This window comes from Sus scrofa, chromosome 1, assembly GCF_054392235.1.
Source record: "Sus scrofa isolate SSC_HxYL_T2T_F1_AM1 chromosome 1, Sscrofa_HxYL_maternal_Yorkshire_Landrace_v2.0, whole genome shotgun sequence".
Lineage (NCBI taxonomy): Eukaryota > Metazoa > Chordata > Mammalia > Artiodactyla > Suidae > Sus > Sus scrofa.
In genome coordinates this window covers 138281958-138299657 of record NC_139383.1, presented here as the reverse complement: position 1 = coordinate 138299657, position 17700 = coordinate 138281958, and the positions used below count along the sequence as shown (strand labels likewise).

The 17700-nt window shown below is 41.7% G+C and overlaps 1 protein-coding gene across 19 annotated transcripts in view; it reads left to right on the top strand.

Annotated features, from left to right (window-relative positions):
• CAPN3 (calpain 3) overlaps positions 1 to 17700 on the top strand; it is a 135934-nt gene that overhangs the window by 12040 nt on the left and 106194 nt on the right. The gene's annotated exons all lie outside the window — the stretch shown is intronic.

The following is a 17700-nucleotide window of genomic DNA, read 5'->3' as shown; positions in this document are numbered from 1 at the left end:
ACGAAAGATTTTAATCTATTGATGCAACCTCTTCAATAATAATGGAATCATTTGAAATTGCTTTTCTTCTTAAGTTAGAGGTAATATTTATTCTTCTAGGAATATTTAGTGACCATCTTTATCTCTAAAAAAAATTTGTTTTGCTCTGAAGTCCATTACATTGGATATTAATTTATGTACACCAACTTTGTAGGTGTTTCTCTCGATTTTTTTTTTCATTATTTTACTTCCAACATTTCTATGTCCTGATGGGGTGTGTTTTTGCTTTTGCTTTTGCTTTCTTTTTTTTTTTTGCTTTTTAGGGCCGCACCCACGGCACATGGACATTCCCAGGCTAGGGGTTAAATTAGAGCTACAGCTGCCAGCCTACACCACAGCTCACAGCAACAATGGACCCTTAACCCACTGATCGAGGCCAGGGATCAAACCCGCAACCTCATGGTTACTAGTTGGATTCATTTCCACTGCACCACGACAGGAACTCCTGGGGTGTGTTTCTTATAAATTGTGTATAGCTTTTTTTAAAAATCCAACCTGAAAATTTTTGCCTTTTAGTTGGAGATTTTAGTCTATTTACATTGATTATAAGCATTGATATACTTTGAGTTTATTTCTATCATCTTAACCATAACCTTTCTGTCTGTGTTGCTTTTGAAAATGTTCCTTTTTTGCTCTTTATATCCTTTTAACTGATTAAAAGTGCTTTCTCTCATTTTTTTTTCCTACTAGTTTGGAAGGTATTGACTATTTATGTCTTTTCAGTGGTTGCCCCAAATTTTTAGCAAACATATTTATCTTGACAAGGCCTGAAATATCAATAGTACCATTTTTCTCATAAATAAGATGAGAACTCCTCTTCTGGGAGTTCCCATTGTGGCTCAGTAGTTAACAAACCCGACTAGTATCCATGAGGTTGTGGGTTCGATCTCTGGCATTGCTCAGTGGGTTAAGGATCCAGTGTTGCCGTGAACTGTGGTGTAGATCGGAGACATGGCTTAGATACCCACGTTGCTGTGGTTGTGGTGTAGGCTGGCAGCTGCAGCTCCAATTCTACCCATAGCCTGGGAACTTCCGTATGCTGTGGGTATGCCCCTAAAAAGACCCAAAAAAAAGGATGAAATAAATAAATACTCTTCTTGTAACCAATCGGCCATTGTTGTTCAGAATTTTAGCTCTAGCTTAATTTTTCAACCTTAAAAAGTAGAAAATACAATATTTGCTTAGATTTACACACATTAAGACAGTTTCTTTGCTTACTGTTCCTTCTTGAGTCTTAGACTTTCCCTTCTATAATGTTTTTATTTTTTTCCTAAAGTACATTGTTTGCGTCCCCATTGTGGCTTAGTGGGTTAAGATTCCAACTAATATTCATGAGGATGTGGGTTTGATCCCTGGCCTTGCTCAGTGGGTCAAGGATCGGGTGTTGCCATGAGCTGTGGTGTAGGTCGCAGATGTGGCTTGGATCACCTGTTGCTGTGGCTCTGGCGTAGGCCAGCAGCTGTAGCTCTGATTAGAACCCTAGCCTTGGAACTTCCATATACCCACAGGTGTGGCCCTTAAAAAGACATACCAAAAAAAAGTACATTGTTTAGACATTCCTTTAGCAGGGATCTATTTATTATAAGCATTTTCAATTTCTCTTTGTGTGAAATTTACTGTCACTCAAAATCATTTTCTCAAGTAATCAGCCCTGGGTTGATTCTCAGTACTGTCTGTCCTCTGGTTTACACTGTTGGATTGAAATCAGCAGAATATCCTAATTGGTATCCCTTAATAGGCCACCTGCCTTTTCTGATTGCTTATAAGATATGTCTACAGCATTCTGCAATGTTGTGTTTAAACATATATTTCTTAATATCTTTCCTGCTTAAAATTCATTGGGATCCTGGATCTGAGGATTGGAGTCAATAATCAATTGTAGAAAATCTCTTAGAATATTACTTTTCTCCATATTTTTTATTATCTTCTTCTAGAACTCTAAACATACATTGAGCTTACCTTGCTCTATTCCATACATATCTTAACCTCTTCTCTTTTTTTTAACCTCTTCTTTTTCCTTTTCTAAAAATTTCCTACCTCTCTGATTCTCTGTGTGGTGTTCTGGAAGATTTTTTCTGCTCTATCTTCCAACTCACTAATTCTCACTTTAACACCACTTAATCCAATTATTGAATTATTTGTTGAACATTAATTGGATACTGCTTCAAAAAACAAAAGCATCTAGGAGTTCCCGTCATTGTGCAGTGGTTGGTGAATCCAACTGGGAACCATGAGTTTGCGGGTTGGATCCCTGTTCTTGTTCAGTGGGTTGGGATCTGGCATTGCTGTGAGCTGTGGTGTGGGTCGAGGGCTTGGCTCGGATCCCAGGTTGCTGTGGCTCTGGCGTAGGCCAGCGGCTGGAGCTCTGATTAGACCCCTAGCCCGGGAACCTCCATGTGCCACAGGAGCAGCCCTAGAAAAGGCAAAAAGACAAACTGTATAAACTGAACAAAATTATTTACTTCTTTTTTTTTTTTTTCTTTTTGTCTTTTTACCATTTCTTGGGCCGCTCCCGCGGCATATGGAGGTTCCCAGGCTAGGGGTCTAATCGGAGCTATAGCCACTGGCCTACGCCAGAGCCACAGCAACTCGGGATCCCAGCTGCGTCTGCAACTTACACCACAGCTCACAGCAACGCCGGATCCTTAACCCACTGAGCAAGGCCAGGGATTAAACCCACCACCTCATGGTTCCTGGTCAGATTTGTTAACCACTGCACCACAATGGGAACTCCTGCAAAATTATTTCTTTAAAAAAACTGACCTTAAAAAATTATCTTGAGCTATTATAGTATCCTATAAAGCTAATGTCATGGTTTCAAACACCAGTGAAAATAGATTACCCAGTGTGCTTATTGAAATTGCATAATCCTATTGATATAATTTTAAAATAAATAAATAAATATAAATAAATAAATAAATTGCAGCGTCCCAGACCTCTACCAAGAGGTCTTAAATGTTTAGGTCTGCGGTGAGCCCTGGGAATCTGCATTTTAAACTGGCATCCCAGGTAATTCTGATGCAGATAGTCCAAAGACCACATTGTTTTATCTGGCCTTGCCCAGGGCATGTGAAAGTCCCCAGGCCAGGGACTGAACCTGAGCCACAGGAGCAACCTAAGCCGCTGTGGTGCCAAAGCCAGATCCTTCACTCGCTAAGCCACCAGGGAACTCCCAAAGACCACATTTTGCAAAGCACAGACTAGATGAAAATGGACAAGAGTGAAGAGCAGACAGGGAGACGGCATCCACCCTCCACCCATGGGCAGGTTGCCAGACCTGTGTTGCCACCTATCTCAGCTCCCTGCATTTGCACTGGAGCTGCCCACTTGAGCGCTGTGAAACTTCTTCTGGTAAATATAATTCTGACATACATTTATCCTCCTTCCCCATCCACCACATTCTCTGCCTCAAAGGTTCTGAACTCACAACCATGGATGTCTGTCCACTGCCACTGGGACCCACTCTGATGGGGACTTTCATTGGGAGTCAAGCTACCTACTCTCTGGGTCCCTCTCCCGGATTAGATTAAATGGCCAATCAAGGTCTTTGCAGGGATGGGGCAGGGACATGGGGAGAATGAAGGCTTCATTAACCTCAGACAATGGCCTGGAGCAGATTCCTCCTATGCATTCAGCAGCCTGTATAGGATTAGTGTATACAGCATGTTTTGATGGCCCCATGTTATATCCCATTGGCCGCCAGGGTTGAAGGCATGAATGCCTTTTGCTGAGGCAGGGTAAGCCTCTCTGTAACTATATTTTCTCTTTTTAAAGAAAGAATCCCAGCAAGGCTGATAGAGGTAGGCTGAAGGACTGCCGGCCTTGTGGCCTGTCCTGGGGCTGTCTCTGGCTCTTGCTCCCCTTGCCCGCTCCCTCTTTGATGGGCATGGTGTCGCCCCTTGACCATGGGCTCAGGGGCCTCCAGGCAAAGCTGCTGACTCTGACCATGGCCTTTCTCTGGGCCATGTTCATTTGCATTGCGCTGCTGAGGGTGGAGGAGCTATATAGGCTCCAGGCCATTCACAGGAGGATTAGGCCTGGACTGAGGGCGCAGCCAGAGAGAGGCCGCAGTAAAGGCCCAGCTCTATGCCCTGAGCAGTCACCATGCCCTACCTGCTGCCAGGATTCTTCTGTGACCGAGTGATCCGGGAGAGGGACAGGAGAAATGGGGAGGGCACCGCCACACAGCCCCTCAAGTATGAGGGGCAGGATTTTGTTGTTCTCAGACAACGGTGCCTGGCTCAGAAGTGCCTTTTTGAAGACCGTGTGTTCCCAGCAGGTGTTCAGTCCCTGGGCTCCCTTGAGTTGAGCCAGAAAACCAAGATGAAGGCCATCACGTGGAAAAGGCCAAAGGTAGGGATGGGAGGGACAGGGCTTCAGGAGATAGCTCCTGGGGGCAGGAGGTCAAGTAGTCCAGAGCCTGAAGCCATGGACCCCAGGTCTGAGCAAATGGCATATCAACTTTTTCCTGCCCATGTGCCCCCCAAATACTTCCTGCTTCCTCCTGAAACCGGAGCTGTTCTTTTCTATTCCTGAACTAGAGATTCTTTAATACTTTATAGAGCCTTGAGACTGTAGCTATTTTTAAGCGAGCTAGTACACTGACTGTGTTCATAGTGAAATAGTAAGGAATGACTGACTGTCACACCTCTTCTGAGAAAAGCTATTCTGAGGGTGGGAGAGTGGAATGGTTAAGAGGACTAAGGTTCAGGGTTTCCAGAAGAGTTTCGTGGAAGGTGATGAACAGGGGATTGCAGGAGGCTGGAGACCTGCCTTCTTAACTTTTTGCCTAAGGCTGGCTCATTAGTGATGTGTGACTTCTGTTTAAATAGGAAGGTCCGTGCTGGTGCTGACCGGCCAGGCTCCTTATAGGGAGAAGCGTTGGCTCAGGATAACTTACCTCCTGGGCAACTGAGAAACCAAATTGTTTTGGCTGCATTCAGCTACTCTTTGCTTCTCAAAGTGTGGGCTTTGGACTATCTGCATCAGAATCACCTGGGATGCCAGTTTAAATACAGATTCGTAGGGCTCATCCCAGACATCTGTATTTCTGTATTTAACTATCTATATAGTAAGTGACACTTGAGTTCATACTGACTTATACCAAAGTATTTCTCCTTGTGTGTGTGTATTGTAAATGGATTTTTTTTCAAGTTCCATTTGTTCGATTGCTAGTATATAGGAAAACAACTGACTTTCATATATTAATGTTCTACGCAACTGTGCTATACTTGCTTGTTAGTTCCAGAAAGGTTTCTTTTTTCTTTTTGTCTTTGGTATTTTCTCATAGACAGTTACGTCATCTGGAAATAAAACAGTTTATTTCCTCATTTCTAATCTTTATAAATTTTATTTACTTTTCTTGTTTTATTGCATTAGCTAGTTCAGTAGGATATTGAATAAGAGTGGTAAAGGGAGACATTTTGACTCGTTCCTGATCCTAAAGGGAAACTACCTTCTTTCTTAACATTAAATATGAAGATAGTGGCAGTTCTTTAAAAAAGTAAATTTTCTTTACCAACTTGAGGACATTCCCTTCTATTCCTAGGTGGTTTTTTGTTTTTGTTTTTTCATTTTGGAGTTTTTGTTTCATTTTGTTTTTTGCTTTTTATGGCCACACCCTAGGCATATGGAGATTCCCAGGCTAGGGGTCAAATTGAGGCTACAGCTGCCAGCCTACACCACAGCCACAGCACACAGGATCCAAGCTGCATCTGCAACCTACACCACTGCTCACGGCAACAACAGCTCCTTAACCTACTGAGAGAGGCCAGGGATCCAACCCGCCACCTCATGGATACTAGTCGGATTCGTTTTTGCTGTACCACAATGGGAACTCTGCTTTTTTGGTTTTGGGGTTGTTGTTTTTTTTTTTTTTATCATGAATGGGTATTGAATTTTGTCAAATGTTCATTCTGTATCAGTTGATATGATCATATGATTTTTCTTCTGCCTGTTGTGGATTGCAGTGATTGACTTTCAAGTGTTGAACTAGCCTCACATACCTGGAATAAATCCCATTTGTCTACAGTGTACAATTTCTTTTACATATTGTCATTTTTGAGTTACTAATTTTTTTTGAGGATTTGGTTTATATTGTCATAAGAGATATGGTCTGTAGATTTCCTTTGCAATATCTTTTTCTGGTTGGCTTATTAGGGTACTATAGAATAAGTTATGAAGTGTTCCCTCTGCTTCTATTTTTCTGGAAGATATTGTAGAGAATTGGTGTCATTTCTTCCTTGAATGTCTGGTGGAATTCACCAATAAAATCATCTGGGTTTGGTGCTTTCTTTTTTGGAGGGTTTTTAATTATTTATTACATTTCTTTAATAGGTATAGCCCTATTTAAATGATGTTTTTGTCCTTGTGTGGGATTTTGCAGCTTGTGTCTTTTGGGAAATTAGTCCATTTTATCTAAGTTACCAAATAAATCTGTGGGCATAGTGCTATCTGTAGTTTTTTGGGTTTTTTTGTTTGTTTGTTTGTTTGTTTGCAGGGACTGTAGTATGTCTTTATTATTTTTTAGTCCATGGGATGAAGAGTGGTGATCTCTCCACTCTTCCATTTAGCAACTGATGTTGGTAAACTGCATCTTCTCTCTTTTTTTCTTGGTTAGAATGGCTAGACAGGTATTGATTTTACTGACCTTTTCAAAGAACCAGATTTGGGTTTTATTGATTTCTCTATTGCTTTGCTATTTTCAATTTCAATGATTCTGCTCTAATCTTTTATTATTTCTTTATCTGCTTGCTTTGGGCTTAAATTTTTCTTCTTTCTCTATTGTTCTGAGGTAGGATATTGATATTGATATTGATATCAGATCTTTCTTCTTTTCCAATACATGCATTTAATGTTACAGATTGCCCCTCTAAGTACTGCTGTCACTGCATCTCACAAAATTTTTTTAAGGGGATGTGGATCAGTTATTACCCCTTTATTGCTGTTTTATTTTTAAATTTTTTATTTTTTTCATCTCATAAATTTTGATGTTATGGTTTCATTTAGTTCAAAACAATGTTTAACCTCTCTTGAAATCTCTTCTATGACTTGTGTGTTTAGAAGTGTGTTGTTTAGGAGTTCCCATCGTGGTGCAATGGTTAACGAATCTGACTAGGAACCATGAGGCTGTGGGTTCGATCCCTGGCCTTGCTCAGTGGGTTAGGGATCCGGCGTTGCCGTGAGCTGTGGTGTAGGTTGCAAACGCGGCTCGGATTCACCGTTGCTGTGGCTCCGGCATAGGCCGGTGGCTACAGCTCCAATTCGACCCCTAGCCCGGGAACCTCCATATGCTGAGGGAGTGGCCCTAGAAAAAGCAAAAAGACAAAAAGACAAAAAAACAAAAAACAAAAAACAAAACTTTCTAAGGAGTTCCCGTCGTGGCTCAGTGGTTAACGAATCCGACTAGGAACCATGAGGTTGCAGGTTCGATCCCCGGCCTTGCTCAGTGGGTTAAGGTTCCGGTGTTGCTGTGAGCTGTGGTGTAGGTTGCAGACAGGGCTCGGATCCCACGTTGTTATGGCTGTGGTGTAGGCTGGCAGCTGTAGCTCTGATTAGACCCCTAGCCTAGGAACCTCCATATGCTGAGGGAGTGAGTGGCCCTAGGAAAGGCCAAAAGAAAAAGAAGTGTCTTGTTTAATTTCCAAATAATTTGGGATTTTCCAACTATCTTATTGTTACTGCTTACTAATTTCATTCCACTGTGGTCTAAAAATATACTTTGTATGTTTTCAAGTCTTTTAAATTTGTCAAAGTGTGTTTTATAGCCCAGAATATGGTCTATCTTAACGACTCTTCCATGTGATATTGAGAGCAAAACGTGTATGATGCTATAGTTTGGTGGAGAATTCTTTAAATGTTAATTAGGTTGTCTGCTAGTGCCCTTCACGTCAAATATATCCTTACTGATTTTCTGCCTACTATCTATAATTACTGAAAGAGAGGTAATAAAGTCTTCAGGTATCATACTAGACTTGTCTGTTTTTCCTTTCAGATATATCACCTTTTGCCTCATGTCTTTTGACACTGTTGTTAGGTGCATCCACATTTAGGATTGTATGCTTTCTTGGAGAAAGTTTTCCTTTATCACTGTATAATGCAGCTCTTAATTGCTGACAATTTTCCTTGTTATGAAGTCTGCTTCATAACAGAAATTGATACAGCTACTCCAGCTTTTCTCTTTTTCATGAGTATTAGCAGGGTATATTCTTTTCTAGCTATCTGAGTCTTTTTATTAAAGTGATTTTCTTATAGACAACATATAGATGGGTCTATTTTTTTTTTTTTTTTGACCTCACTAGCAGCATGTAGAATTCCTGGGCCAGGAATGGACCCTGTGCCACAGCAGTAACCTGAGCCACATCAGTGATAACACCGAATCTTTAACCCACTGTGCCACCAGAGAATTCCTAGTTGGGTCTTTTAAAAAATCTATTCTCACAATCTCTATCTTTTCATTGATGTATTTAAGCCATTCACATTTAAGTGATTATGCTATGTTTGGATTAGTATCTACTATGTTTATAACTATTTTCTATTTGTTGCAATTTTTCCTTGCTTTTTCCCTCTCCCCTTCCCTGTCTTCTCTGTTTTAGTTGAGTATTCTATATGATTTCATTTATCTCCTCTCCTAGGTATATCAATTATACTTTTTTAAAAAAAAATGTTAATAGGGAAGTTTCCATCATGGCTCAGTGATAACAAACCCCACTAGTATTTATGAGGACTCAGGTTTGATCCCTGGCCTTGCTCAAGGTTAAGGATCTGACATTCCCATGAGCTGTGGTGTAGGTCGCAGACACAGATTGGATCCCCTGTTGTGTGGCTGTGTGTGGTGTAGGCTGGCAGCTACAGCTTCGATTTAACCCCACAGCCTGGGAGCTTCCATATGCCACGAGTGTGGCCCTAAAAAGACCCACACACAAAAAAATGTTCATGGTTATGCTAGAGTTTCCAATATACACTTACAACCAATCTTATTTCACCTCAAATAACATGTACCATTGCATGTGTAGTCTAGTACCTTATAATAGAAAATTCTCAATTCCTCCATTTCTTCCCTCATAACATTACTGTCATGTATTTCATTTATCCATAGGCTATAATTATTCAATACACTGTTATTATTATTACTTTAACCAAAGTTGCCTTTAGATTAAGCATAAGAAAAATAAAAGTTTTATTTTACTTTCATTTATTCCTTCTCTAATGCTCTTCCTTTCTTTATGTAGGTCCAGGTTTCTGATTGATACAAATTTCCTTCTCACTGAAGAGCTTCTTTTAACGTACATTTCTTGCAAGGCAAGTCTTGTGGAAATGAATTCCCTGTGGTTTTATTTGTCTGAGAAAGTATTACTTCTTCAGTTTTGAAAGATAAATGCTCTGTATATAGAATACTACATTAGTGGGGTTTTCTTTCATCAGGAAAAAATTTAGATATTCAAATATTTCAATCTAATCTTTCTTGTTTGCATAGTCTCTGCTAAAATTCTTGTTTTTATTCCTCTAGAGGAAAGATATCACCCCCACTCCCCTTTTCAAGGTCTTTTCTTTATCTTTGGTTATCTGCAGTTTGAATATGATAGGCCTAAGGATTGTTATATTTCCTTTCATTTTGCTGGCAATTATGCCACTGATGTGCTCTAGGTTTCCTGGATCTGTGATTTGGGATCTGTCATTAATTTTGGAAAGTTCTTAGGCATCATTGCTTCAAATATTTCTTTACTCTCTCTTCTTTTTTTCCCCTCCAGTATTCCAATTATGCATATGTTGCACCTTTTTAATTGTCTCATAGGTCTTGGATGTTCTACTCTGTTTTGTTGTCGTCATTATTGTATTTTCTCTTTGCATTTCATTGTAGGAAATTCCTATTGTCTTATCTTTAATCTCACTGATTTTTTTTCTTTGTCCATGTCTAATCTACTGATATGATCATCAAATACATGATATAGTGGGTTTTGGGTTTTTTTGGGGTTTTTTGGTGTGTGTGCTTTTTAGGGCCATCCCCATGGCATGTGAAAGTTCCTAGGCTAGGGGATCAAATTAGAGCTGCAGCTTCTGGCCTACACCACAGCCACAGCAACACAGGATCCCAGCCATGTCTGCAACCTACACCACAGCTCACAGCAATGCCGGATCCTTAACCCACTGAACGAGGTCAGGGATTGAACTCGTGTCCTCATGGATACTAGTCAGATTCATTTCTGCTGCACCACAATAGGAACTCCATTTGGGGTTTTTTGTTTGTTTGTTTGTTTTTTGCTTTTTGCTTTTTAGGGCCGGACCTACAGCATATGGAAGTTCCCAGGCTAGGGGTTAAATCAGAGCCACATCTACGACCTACACTACAGCTTACAGCAATGCCAAATCTTTAACCCACTAAGTGAGGCCAAGGATCAAACCTGCATCCTCACGGATTCTAGTTGAGTTCATTGCTGCCGCCACAATGGGAGCTCCCATGTTACAGTGTTTTTTAGTTCTATCATTTCCTTTGGATTCTTTCTTAGAGTTTCCATCTTTCTGCTTATATTACCCATCTTTCCTTGAATATTATGTACTTTTTCCATTAGCACTTTTGTCATACTAATAGTTATTTTATTTTTTTTTTTGCCATTTCTTGGGCCGCTCCTGCGGCATATGGAGGTTCCCAGGCTAGGGGTCCAATCGGAGCTGTAGCCGCCAGCCTACGCCAGAGCCACAGCAACGCGGGATCCGAGCCGTGTCTGCAACCTACACCACAGCTCATGGCAACGCCGGATCGTTAACCCACTGAGCAAGGGCAGGGACCGAACCCGCAACCTCATGGTTCCTAGTCGGATTCGTTAACCACTGCGCCACGGCGGGAACTCCCTAATAGTTATTTTAAATTCTGAGTGATAATTCCTTTCCAAGATCTATGTCACACCTGAATCTAGTTCTGATGCTTCCTTCACCTCTTCAGACTGCTTATGCTTGCCTTTTGACATCTCTTGTAATTTATTTCTGAAAGACAGACATGTTTTGTGTAATACAAACTGAAATAAATAAGCTTTTAGCGTGAGGATTTATGTTAAGCTGCACAGAAATTGTGCTGTGTTTGTTCCTAATAGCTGCAGGTGTCAGAGGCTTCAAATTCCTTTAATATCCTTGTTTTGTCTCCTCGCTTGACTTTGGGCTTTCCCAAATACTCTTCATTGGAGTTTGCATCTTGCAGCTCTTTCAGCTGTAAGTCACTATTATTACACTGGAGCCCTGTTGATGAGGTGTTATGATGAGGGAGGGGAAGTGTTCTATAATCTTATGATTAAAGCTGTCTTACCTCTTTTTAAAAATGATTTTTATTTTTTCCATTGTGGTTGGTTTACAGTGTTCTGTCAATTTTCTACTGCACAGCAAAGTGACCCAGTCACACACACACATATACACATTCTTTTTCTCACATTATCCTCCATCATGTGTCATCATAAATGACAAGATATATTTCCCAGTTAAAGCTGTCTTTTTTCTTTTTTTTTTTTTTTTTTTTTTTTGTCTTTTTCTAGGGCCACACCTTCAGCATATGGAGGTTCCCAGGCTAGGAGTCCAATCAGAGCTGCAGCTGCCAGCCTACACCACAGCCACAGCAACTCGGGATCCAAGCCACATCTGCCAGCCTACACCACAGCTCATGGCAATGCCAGATCCTTAACCCACTGAGCAAGGCCAGGGATCAAACCCAAAACTTCATGATTCCTAGTCGGATTCATTAACCACCGAGCCACGATGGGAACTCCAAAGCTGCCTTTCAATGGGCCTATCTCTCTGGGCTGTGACTTTCGCACACTTCTCATTGGTACAGCTTTTCCACTTCTTAGATGAGAAAGAAAGGCTGGAGGGTGCTGGAGTGGGAGTACTGCCCATTCCCAAACATAAGTAAGACTCTGGAAAAGTCTATCCCCACGTAGAGAGGATTTTTCTTGAATCTCCTCCATGAGAATTTGGAGAAATTTTGGAGGTAAAAACCATGAAATTGGGTGTGGGGGGAAATCCTCTTAAGACCGTGGCCTCCAGAAGTTTCTCACTCTCATGCCAAGTCCACACTTGGCTTCCTGGAATTCATCAAAATTACCGTTTAAGTGTTCCTCCCAGTTTATGGCTGAGGCAGCTTCTGTTCCAGATAAGCAAATCTTGGCTCTAACCCTTTGGTTTCACTTGTGTCCATATTTCAGGGTGGTCGATTGCCCTGCAACCTCAGTTCTCTGATGGGTCTAAGCAAAGTCATTGGCTTTCAGTTTATTTGGCTTTTTCTTATAGTAAGGATAGGAGTGATGACTTCTAAGCTCTTTATATGTTGGAGCTGAAATCAGAAGTCCCTTACACATATCTATATTAGCCCACCCTATTAAATATATGTTGTTTATTTTATAAGGCACATGATATGTTAGGACAACACACACACATCATTTAAAACAAATAAGAATACTTACCAGAGTTCCCATCGTGGCGCAGCAGAAATGAATCTGACTAGGAACCATGAGGTTGCGGGTTCGATCCCGGGCCTCACTCAGTGGGTTAAGGATCCATCATTGCCGTGAGCTGAGGTGTAGGTCACAGATGCAGCTCGGATCTGGGGTTGCTGTGGCTGTGGCGTAGGCTGGCAGCAACAGCTCCAATTAGACCCCTAGCCTGGGAACCTCCATATGCCACAGGTACGGTCCTAAAAAGCAAAGAAAGAAAGAAGGAAAGAAAGAGAGAGAGAGAGAAGGAAGAAAGGAAGAAAGGAAGGAAGGAAGGAAGGAAGGAAGGAAGGAAGGAAGGAAAGAGAGAGAGAGAAAGAAAGGAAAGAAAGAAAGAAAGAAAGAAAGAAAGAAAGAAAGAAAGAAAGAAAGAGAAAGAAAGAAAGAAAGAAAGAAAGAAAGAAAGAAAGAAAGAAAGAAAGAAAGAAAGAAAGAAAGAAAGAAAACTTACCTAGGGTTGCATGTTCAGAATGTTTTAATGATGGGAGTTATACGATTTTTTAAAAAATGTTTGGAGACACTGTGCAAACCACAATACTCAGAAAATGAGGAATGGTCATCTGTTGCTAATTGCTGGGAATCCATCATTGACAGATCTAGTTTCCATGTTACATTATAGACAAAGGAGTGACTGGAGGTCTTAGGTCCCCAAGCTAAAATGATAGAGCCAAGACCAGTTACCCTTTCTTCATGCAAACCAAGAAAAATAGGTCTCAGACATTCCAGGGGATGTTTACACAGTGGTTATAAGTAAGGAGAGAGGGAAGTCAGCAGTGGTGGTGGCAGCAAGGCGGGCAGTATCTAGGCAAATCAGAGCTGATGAATTAATCCTCAACTAGCTCAGTAACTCTCACCCAATCAGACATCTCTCATGAGGACAAACAGTTGAGGGTCTCTAGGCTGGGGGTTTCCTGGAAGGCAGGCCAGGATGATTTCCTATTTGTCCTTAAGTCCCCTAGGCCTCTACATACTGGGAAGCTTAATTAACATCTAGTGAATTTAGCTGAGATAGTGCTGAATGTAAGTGACATATTGGGGAATCTCTACTAAGGCACAAAACGTAGCACCATTTAAATACCTGGACCTCCAAACAGATGGAAAAGAAGTCAATGCATGTGCTACCACCTTTCCAAGGGGGTCAGCCCCAGAACCGGTGGCCAGTGGAGGATGAGGCGTGTGTCTCAAGCTATAGACCCAAAGAGAGGAAGCCACACCTGTGACAGTGAAAAAGTGTAGCTAAAATTCTAGTATTTGAGTCACTTTATAACATATTCCTTATCACAGGGGCTTAGTGAAATGTCTCAGCTGGCAAGTAACAGAGGCCCAACTCAAATAGGCTTTAACCCAGAAAAGTTCATATAACTTGAATATTCAAAGGTGATGACACACACAACCCAAGCCTCAAACCATGTCACCAAGACAAATATTATCTATTTGTCCATCTGTCTAACACCACCATCCTCTCTACCCACTGCTCCATCTGAGTCCTCTGAATTGTCTTCATTCTCAAGTTGGCTACCTTCACAAAAGGGCAAAGATGACCATCAGCATCTTCAGGCTGACTCTCTACAAGCTTAGTAACTCCAGCAGAAGAATATATTTCTTTCTCAAGAGTTAGAGCAAAAGTCTTGGCCCATAATTCATCGCCCCAGATTTTGTCATGCGCCCATCCCTAAACCAATCACTCACACTCTTAACTGCCCTTAAAAGCCATCTGGAACTGGGAAAAGCCCACAGGGGAAGCCCATCAGAACAACGTGGGCTGACAGTAGGGTTGCTCCCCAGGGGAGAAATGAGGTATAATGCCAGGAGAAGGGGGCAAAACACAGGGGAGACAAAAATAACATGTGGACTATAATTGGTTTCTTTAAGAGGAAGGAGTCTTGTTTGGAATAAAGAGTTTTATATTTTCTTAGGGGGAAATGGTTTTCAAAGATCATGATCTGGGAGTTCCCAGTGGCTCAACAGGTCTAGGATCTCGGCATTGTCACTGCTGTGGCTTTGGTCACTGCTGTGGCACAGGTTTGATCCCTTGCCCTGGAACTTCTTCCGCATGCCATCGGTGCAGCCCAATAAATACAAATAGGAGTTCCTCTTGTGGCACATCGGCAACAAATCTGACTAGTAAACATGAGGATGCAGGTTCAATCCCTGGCCTTGCTCAGTGGGTTAAGGATCCCGTGTTGCTATGAGCTGTGGTATAGTTCGCAGATGCAGCTCAGATCCTGTGTTGTTGTGGCTGTGGTGTAGGGCCAGCAGCTATAGCTCCGATTTGACCCCTAGCCTGGGAACTTCCACATGCCATGGGTGCAGCCCTAAAAAGCAAAAGAAATAAATAAGTAAATAAAAATAAACACTACATCCTGGATGTGGATGTTCTTTTTACTACTAGATTTTTACTGCTTTTTTTGTGTTTGTTGTTGTTGTTGTTGTTGTTATATTTTGTTTTAATGCAGAGAGATAGGGAAAATTTTTTTAGAGAAACAAAAATAAATCATGAGTTACATATCCAATTCAACTTTAACACTGCAATTTTAACATTAAGTTTTTCAATTTTATAATTTTACATATTTCCTCTTACACTAAACATATCCTGGTGCCTAATGACACTAAATACATTCTTATTTACTTTATCCTGCATGTCAAAGTTTTAAAATAATAACAATATTATTTTTATTTACTATGTTTCATATTTATCTACAGTTTGGGGTTTTGACCTTAGGATACACCCCAAAAGGACTAAACAGTCAAAATTTTATATTTTAAGTCAATGGGAATAATTCATTTTAGATGTGTGGTCATGCCACCAATTTGATAAGCAGTTAGGTTCCTTTGCTTCAATTTGCTTTCAGTTTTTATAGATTGCTTTTTTTTTTTGTCTTTTTAGGACCACACCTGGGGTATATGTAAGTTCCCAGACTAGGGGTCAAATCAGAGCTGTAGCTGTCGGCCCACACCATAGCCACAGCAATGCCAGATCTGAACCGCATCTATGACCTACACCACAGCTCATGGCAATGCCAAATCCTTAACCCACTGAGCAAGGCAAGGGATCATACCTGCATCCTCATGGATGTTCAGATTTATTACTGCTAAGCCACAATGGGAACTCCTTTCACAGACTGCTTTTTAAAACTATCTTGAATTTTGCCTTTTAATTTTGTAAAATTTCCATGGTTCCTAAGTCAAAATTGTTCTCAAACAGTTATATTCAGTGTTTTACTTCTGTCCCTATATTCACCTCCTTAATCCTTCACTCCCCTTCATCCTTCACTCCCCTTAATCCTACACCTTTTTAAAAATTATTGTTTTTGTACTAGTGGCCTCCAGACCCTCCAGTCCTAAGGACTAAAAGTGTTAACCCCTGTGATACTGCCCTGTTACTTCACCATCAGTCAGTCAGAGAACTGGGCGTGAGCTGAGTACATACCCAGACACCCCCCACAACACACACACACAACCCTCCCCTTGCCTTTACAAATGCTGTGCTGAAACCCTTTGAAGAGCTCAGTGTTTCTGGGCATGAGCCACCTGTTCTCCTGGCTGGGCCCTGCAATAAACCTTTCTTTGCTTGGAAAAAAAAAAAAAAAACCCTCAAACAAAAATATATATGTTGTTTTGGGTTTATCCTTCTACTAAGAGTTTCGAGTGGGAGGTGTGTGGGACATGGTCAAGGTAAGACTTCCCCTCTAATAGGAGGGAAAGATCCCTGAGGGCTGAGTTCAGGGAACTTCAGCTCACTTGAGGGTATCGGGTGATTGTGATGGAAAGATGAGGTAGAGGGGCTGGGTCACAGGGACAGCAATGCTCCTCGAAGCTGTGAAGAAGGGTTTTAAAACCAAAGCACAGGAGCTCCTGTTGTGGTGCAGTGGAAATGAATCCAGCTAGTATCCATGAGGATGATCCCTGGCCTTGCTCAGTGGATTGGGGATCTGGCATTGCCATGAGCTGTGGTGTAGGTCATAGATGCGGTTCAGATCTGGCATTGCTGTGGCTGTGGCGTAGGCCGGCAGCGACAGCTCCAATTTGACCCGTAGCCTGGGAACTTCCATAGGCCTCTGGTGTGGCCCTAAAAATCAGGAAACAAAAACAAAAACAAAAATCCCAAAACACAGAATCTACAATTATTTCTGAAGTTAAAAGACAAAGCATGATATATCTGAACAAAAACAAGAGCACCCTCTGTTGGCCACTGTTGGGATGAACATAATTGGTAGTGCCTGGATTTGAAAAAGGTTGGGGCCTGGGGAGCTATGTGGGTTAGCTTGAATGAAAAAATGCACTCTTGGGAGTTCCCATTGTGGGGCAGCAGAAACAAACCTGACTAGTATCCATGAGGATGTGGGTTTGATCCCTGGCCTTGCTCAGCAGGTAACGGATCTCTCATTGCTTTGAGCTATGGTGTAGGTCAAAGTTGTGGCTTGAATCCCATGTTGCTGTGGTGTAGGCCGACAGCTGCAGCTCTGATTCAACTCCTAGCCTGGGAACTTTCATATGCCTTGGGTGAAAGTTGGGTGCAGTCTTAAAAAAAAAGAATAGAAAAGAAATGCACTTTCCAACAGATGGGGAAGTCTTAGAAGCCCACATTGAATTTACTCTTGGCTCTTCCCAGCTCTCAAGTCCCGTGGCCTTTGGGACATGTGCTGATACTAAGCACCTATGTTACCACATCTTGAGAAGAAAGATCCTATTTTCCCTCCTTCACCTCTTTTCCTGGCATAGAAGAAAAAAAAAATCAAGAACCTTGTTTTCTGGAGTTCCTGTCGTGGCGCAGTGGTTAACGAATCCGACTAGGAACCATGAGGTTGCGGGTTCGATCACTGCCCTTGCTCAGTGGGTTAACGATCCGGCGTTGCCGTGAGCTGTGGTGTAGGTTGCAGACGCGGCTCGGATCCCACGTTGCTGTGGCTCTGGCGTAGGCCGGTGGCTACAGCTCCAATTCAACCCCTAGCCTGGGAACCTCCATATGCTGCGGGAGTGGCCCAAGAAATAGCAACAATAACAACAACAACAACAACAAAGACAAAAGACAAAAAAAAAAAAAAAAGAACCTTGTTTTCTATTATGCCTTTTCCAAAGCCCTCCCAGAAATGACACTGCCCTAAGGCTGAAGATACATCCTTACTCAGACAGTATATCAGTGTGAGGGAGCAGGGTGGAACAATGAGAATAGGAGACATGTATCTGG